Source organism: Bos mutus, chromosome 28 (genome assembly GCF_027580195.1).
Source record: "Bos mutus isolate GX-2022 chromosome 28, NWIPB_WYAK_1.1, whole genome shotgun sequence".
NCBI lineage: Eukaryota > Metazoa > Chordata > Mammalia > Artiodactyla > Bovidae > Bos > Bos mutus.
This window is the reverse complement of record NC_091644.1, coordinates 10090718-10098129: the sequence shown is the minus strand read 5'-3', so window position 1 is coordinate 10098129 and position 7412 is coordinate 10090718.

The window sequence follows — 7412 nt, the reverse complement described above, 5'->3', positions numbered from 1 at the left end:
TAAAAATACTTTAAAAAATTTTTACTGGCTAAAAAACTACATACTTAAAATTGACTGTAAACAAAAATTTTAAATAGGCTAAACATTTAAAAATTACCCTAATGGCAGAAAGTAAAGAAGAACTAAAGAGCCTCTTGAAGGTGAGAGAGGAGAGTGAAAAAGCTGGCTTGAAACTCAACATTCAAAAAACTAAGGTAATTGCATCTGTTCCCATCACTTTATGGCAAATAGAAGAGGAAAAATTGGAAGCAGTGACATGTTATTTTCTTGGATTCCAAAATCACTGTGGATGGTGACTACAGCTGTGAAATTAAAAGACACTTACTCCTTGGAAGGAAAGCTATGACAAATCTAGACAGTGTATTAAAAAGCAGACATTACTTTGCTGACAAAAGTCTGTATAGTCAAGGCTGTTTTTCCAGTAGTCAGGTACAGAAGTGAGAGCTGGACCATAAAGGAGGCTGAGCACTGAAGAGTTGATGCTTTCAAACTGTGGCCCTGAGAAGACTCTTGAGAGTCCCCTGGACTGTAAGGAGATCAAATCAGTCAGTCCTAAAGGAAATCAACCCTGAATATTCATTGGAAGGACTAATGCTGAAGCTGAAGCTCCAATACTTTGGCCACCTGATATGAAGACCTGACTCACTGGAAAAGACCCTGATGCTGGAAAAAATTGAAAGCAAAAGAAGAGGGTGGTAGAGGATGAAATGGTTAGAAACCAAACTGTGTCAGATGAAATTCGTCCACCTCTGAGCCCTGCAAAGGATTGCCTTTTGAGTACAAGTGCTGTTGCATTTTATGGGAATATAAATTATGCAAATTTGAAATAATATGAATATTTGAAAGTTGTATATTATGCATGACGTTTGAAATAGTGCAATATTAAAATTTTTAAAAGTGGCTTGGAGTCATAGAATTTCAAAACACTCTTGAACAGCAAAGTGAGGGCAGTGTTTGATATTACTATATGCAGTCACCTTTAACACAAAATTTAACTTTATCGTGTCAGTTTCCTATATATGTTGTGTATGTGCTTTGAAAGTTTTGTAAATGATCTGCTGACTTGTACTGCTATTTTAATATTCAGTATTGTTATAATCCAAAAAATTTTTTTAAATAAGCTAACCCAAATATTCATTTAGGAGTGGTGGTAATGCTTGTGCTGTAAAACATTTCTAAAAACTGGTAACTCTGGAACAGAATCATGTTTTTAATAAAATTTAATTCTGATGCACTGTTTAGTTGGATTGATAGATAATAGCTTGGGATACTTACAACCTATGGAGCAGATTAAATCAAAACTTCTCTATCCTATTTGTAGTTCTATGATTTTTTTAATATAAATTTATTTTAATTGGAGGCTAATTCCTTTACAATATAGTAAGTGTAATAAAATTGGTTTTGCCATACATCAACATGAATCCGCCACTGGTGTACACGTGTTCCCCATCCTGAACCCTCCTCCCACCTCCCTCCCCATACCATCCCTCTGGGTCATCCCAGTGCACCAGCCCTGAGCATCCTGTATCATGCATCGAACCTGGACTGGCAATTCGTTTCACGTATCATATTATACATGTTTCACTGATGGACTCTGTGGGAGAGGGCGAGGGTAGATCTATGATTTTTAAGCGTTCTCTCTCTGGAACCCTCCTGGCAGTCCAGTGGTTAAGACTACAGTTCCATTGCACAGGGCATGGGTTTGATCTTGACCTGAACTAGGCTCCTGCATTCTGCCTGGCACAGCCAAAAACAAAAAAACAACAAAGGAATACCCTCTTTGCACTTTTTTCCAATGGGAAAATTAGTACTTGATGAGTGAATCTTGTCCACTCCACTATGTATTATATAATGCATGGGTTTGTTGAATCTTGGCTTAAAAAAGACAGCTTCAAAAACCTAACACAACCTCTATAAGACACTCTTAGGATGAGGCACTTAGAATATGGACTTTGTATTAGATGTTTTTTATGGTTAAATTTTATAGGTGGGATAATGGTATTGTGATTATGTAAAAGTATGTCCTTAGAAGATACAGGATGACACATTTAGGGCTCAAGTTTCATCACAAGTAAAGACACATCTAGATAAAGCCATAGAAAGATACTAACGTCTGTTGATTCCAGATGAAGTATGCCTACTCACTGAATCTTCTAAATTTTCTGTTTGAAATTGTTGAAATATTTGGACAATTTTAAATATATTGGGAAATATATTGACCAAGAAAATGTTTATATTGCTTACTGAAATTCTTATGGCTTGGAAATCCCATTTGAGTAAAACATGAAATGGTTGTGCATGTTACCTAGGAGAGATGATACTTTTTTCAGTTGTGCATTTTCACTTTGAACAGTTTTGTGTATTGTCAATGTCAACCAAAAAGAATGCACAACCTAAAAGCTGAGAGTCGTTTTTTACAACATTCTTAGGACTTCAGGCCTGGGAGGCGGCCTCTCAAGTAACCTTGGGAAAACTGCTCCAAGGAGGCGAGGGGGTTAGCTAGGATATACAGGGGTTTTGCAACAAAGGGCAGATAGTCTGAATGATACAAAATTATTGTAAATTAAAGGAAAACCAAACCGCAAGGAATTTAGCGCTTTTCTACGCTTGGGAAGGTAGAAGAGTCTGGGCTCAAACCAATCCTTTGATACGCACCTCGGCTATCGGCCAGTATCCTGAGCTTCCTCAGGGCGCACCGTGGGGTGTGGTTGCAATCTGAAGGCTGCCAGAAGGCGGGTATTCCTTGTTTGCTTTCTGAGTTCCCTTCAGTTCAGTCGCTCAGTCGTGTCCAACTCTTTGCGACCCCATGAATGCAGCACACCAGGCCTCCCTGTCCATCACCAACTCCTGGAGTTCACTTAAACTTATGTCCATCCAGTCGGTGATGCCATCCAGCCATCTCATCCTCTGTCGTCCCCTTCTCCTCCTGCCCCCAATCCCTCCCAGCATCAGAGTCTTTTCCAATGAGCCAACTCTTCGCATGAGGTGGCCAAAGTACCAGAGTTTCAGCTTTAGCATCATTCCTTCCAAAGAACACCCAGGGCTGATCTGCTTTAGAATGGACTGGTTGGATCTCCTTGCAGTCCAAGGGACTCTCAAGAGTCTTCTCCAACACCACAGTTCAAAAGCATCAATTCTTCAGTGCTCAGCTTTCTTCACAGTCCAACTATCACATCCATACATGACCACTGGAAAAACCATAGCCTTGACTAGATGGACCTTTGTTGGCAAAGTAATGTCTCTGCTTTTGAATATGCTATCTAGGTTGGTCATAACTTTTCTTCCAAGGAGTGTCTTTTAATATCATGGTTGCAGTCACCATCTGCAGTGATTTTGGAGCCCAGAAAAATAAAGTCTGACACTGTTTCCACTGTTTCCCCATCTGTTTGCCATGAAGTGATGGGACCAGATGCCATGATCTTAATTTTCTGACTGTTGAGCTTTAAGCCAACTTTTTCACTCTCCACTTTCACTTTCATCAAGAGGCTTTTGAGTTCCTCTTCACTTTCTGCCATGAGGGTGGTGTCATCTGCGTATCTGAGGTTATTGATATTTCTCCTGGCAATCTTGATTCCAGCTTGTGCTTCTTCCAGCCTAGCGTTTCTCATGATGTACTCTGCATATAAGTTAAATAAGCAGAATGACAATATACAGCCTTGACATACTCCTTTTCCTATTTGGAACCAGTCTGTTGTTCCATGTCCAGTTCTAACTGTTGCTTCCTGACCTGCATATAGGTTTCTCAAGAGGCAGGTCAGATGGTCTGGTATTCCCATCTCTTTCAGAATTTTCCACAGTTTATTGTGATCCACACAGTCAAAGGCTTTGGCATAGTCAATAAAGCAGAAATAGATGTTTTTCTGGAACTCTCTTGCTTTTTCAATGATCCAGTGGATGTTGGCAATTTGATCTCTGGTTCCTCTGCCTTTTCTAAAACCAGCTTGAACATCTGGAAGTCCACGGTTCATGTATTGCTGAAGCCTGGCTTGGAGAATTTTGAGCATTACTTTACTAGCATGTGAGATAAGTGCAATTGTGCGGTAGTTTGAGCATTCTTTGGCATTGCCTTTCTTTGGGATTGGAATGAAAACAGAGCTTTTCCAGTCCTGTGGCCACTGCTGAGTTTTCCAAATTTGCTGGTATATTGAGTGCAGCACTTTCACAGCATCATCTTTCAGGATTTGAAATAGCTCCACTGGAATTCCATCACCTCCACTAGCTTTGTTCTTAGTGATGCTTTCTAAGGCCCACTTGACTTCACATTCCAGGATGTCTGGCTCTAGGTGAGTGATCACACCATCGTGATTATCTTGGTCGTGAAGATCTTTTTTATACAGTTCTTCTGTATATTCTTGCCACCTCTTCTTAGTATCTTAAGTTCCTGCGTTCCCTTAGGGCTCACCAATTAATGCTTAAAGGTGGCCACAACCACGGATGACTATGACGTCCTTTGTTTACTGATATGGCAGGCAGTATTCCATTTCTCCCAAGTAATTCTGAGAAGCTGGCATCATATTTTATCATGATTACTACAATTGCGAACACCACCACACTGAACTGCTGTGCCTCCTGGGAGAAGCCCTATTGTCAACAGGTTTTCAAACTTTGTGTTCTTCTCCCATCATTTCTTCCACCTGCGTCAGGATCTCAGCTAGAGGAACAGCCACCTCACATCCCCGTCCCTACTCTGATCCACGGTTTAGGTCTCACTGCCAGCTTGTGGCCAGGACACCGCCTGTAGGCCAGATGTGGAAGTGCCCTTCAAGTCGGACAGGCGCTCTGGCGCACCTCAGTCGGTGCGGCGGGACTGAAGCGCTCTTGGGGCGTGGCCGGTGCGAACTGCAGGTCGAGCTTGCCTGAGGGCCTGCTTAGGCCTTCCCTTTTCCAGTCTAATAGGTCAGGAAATATTCAGAGAGGCCAGCTAGTGCCTCAAAAACGCACCGGCAGCGGGAGACGGCGCTAGGATGCACATCTACGTTAGTGTCCTCGCCACAAAACCATCTGCTTAGTCTAGCGTTGTATCCGTCCCTGCACTGAGCTAGACGACATAGCTTGCAGGAAAACGTGGACTCTCACCACGGGACACTTGTATTTCTGGGTTTCTGGGTGTTCCTTAAGGGCTCTGGGATCACAATTCATAATGAGTTATGGGCCTGGCCTGATGTGTCCAGCCTTTGTTTTCAGAAGTCCTGATTTGAATTTATTGAAAGACCGACCTGAGATTCGGGGGCTCTGGAAGTTGGAATCCTCAAGTAGGTTCCAACTAAAATGATTTTGTCCCTTAGGTTCAGCTCCTGGTTCCCAGGAACAAAGCCGATCTTGTAAGGTTAAGAGGAATCTCACCTGGAAAGTGGCTCATCCGAGTGGAGACTTCCCACCAGGACCACAGAACCCATGAGGAACAAGGCCAAGAAAGAGCAGACCCTAGATTTGCACAACTAATAGCACAAAGTAACCCTTGTGTTCTGCAAGCCTCCCTTCAGACTGTGACAACGTGTTTGAACTGGAGAGGAGAGATGAACTGGGCTGAGGCAAGGGGCAAATTTGCCTAGGACATTACATGTTTGAGGGTTTGAGAGAGCATAGTATGGGGAAAGATATACCACCTACCACTAAGAAAATGTTCTCTCAGACATTCTTAAAAGCCTTTGACTTATTTCAGATTCTCCACTCTTTCCAGTTCCTGAGGAGGCCTCACAACATGCCCCTTATCACATGGAGCACTGAGAGCTGTGTGTGCTTCCTTCATCCTCACTTCACAGACACAGGAAGTGAGTGAAGGAAAGAGCTTCCTGGATTACTTGTTTCTGCCTAGCACGAAAGATGAAGAAAACTCAGCCCCAGAGGATGAATGTCCAGGTCATCCCATTCTTAGCAGCCTAGCCAGTAGTCAGATTTTCAGACACAGTTAAGTCAAACTTAGTTTCTATCAAAAGACTGAGAAACTACTGCCAAGGTAGTTAAGGACCAAAAGATGTTTCTAAGGAGGACATTTCATCTAGCTAGTGTACGGAGCGTACAGGTAAGAGAACCGGGAAATGCAAGGCAGATCAGATCTCTTGTGATCTATTCTTTCTCCTCCAGCCCCACTCTTGTTCTCTACATGTAGCCTCCTTGATCCCACAGAAAATAACAGATCTAAAGTGAGTTATTCTTTTCCTCCTTCGTTTAGTGTCTTATACGAGACTTTATAGGGTTAGTAAGTTAGAATGGAAATACAGAAATAGATGAAAGCCAACTTCAAGGATAACATACAGGAACACATCGGCACCAGGATGAAGTAATATGCAGAAATACGCAGGTTCTATGCTGTTACTACTCTGTGCTATTGTTGACCCAGTTTGTCTGCGTTTTCTCATAGTCGTAGCAAAAATGCAAATATTGTCACATGATTTGTGTTGGCCCTTAAAGAAATCATCATGCTAATTCCTCATGAGACAGTAATCCTAAACAAGTTTCTTTCCTAATCTTCCTGTAGGTATTACAGTAAATAATCTTTCAGTGACTATGGGAAATGGGTGCAACCAGCTGCCTGCAATTGCTCCTCCTGGAAGCAGCACTTTGTGTTGAAGGAGAATTCAGTCACTTCAGGTTTCTAGGGGATGCAAGACTGGTCTTACAGATCTCTTTGGCTTTGGTATGTAGGCAATGTTGGCTCCTAAAATAAGTTGGAATGGGTTTATTCCTAGAAGAGTTCATAGAGATTGTTACTATGTCTTCCATAAATGTTTGGCAGAATTCACTTGTACCGTCTGGCCTGTACTTTGTGTGGGAAGGCTGTCAGCTACAAATATTAGTTTAATAGGGCTATTCAGTTTTCTCTTTCTTCTTGAGTGAGCTTTGGTAGTTTATACCTTTCAACAACTTTTTCTATTTCAACCAAGTGTTAGATTTATTGGCATAATTAATAAAATTTTATGCTACTTTAGCCACACCCCACACATTGTTATAATTCAAAATATTTTCAGATTTTCATTGTTATTTTCTCTTTATCCCATGGCTTATTTAGGAGTCATTAACTTAAACGTTTGGTGACTCTATATCTTCCTGTTAGCCATTTCTAATTAAGTTCTATTCTGGTCAGAGTGTATCTTGTATGATTTCCATTCTTTTAAGTTGTTTGCAACGTTTTTTTGCCCATAACACGTACACTTGGAAAGAACATGTATTATGCTGTTGTTGGAGTATTCTAAATGTTAGTCAAGTTGGTCGATAATCTTGTATATCCTAACTGACTTTCTGTCCATTTGTGCTATCAATTACCAAGTGTTGAGATTGATAATTTGCCTACAGCTATTTCAATTTTGTTTTTATTTCATGCATTTTGAAGCTCTGTTATAAATGTATTGGAACTAGAAGATAACTGTTTTTCTGTTGGACTCACAAAAGTAGAATGCAGGTCTGTCCCTAAG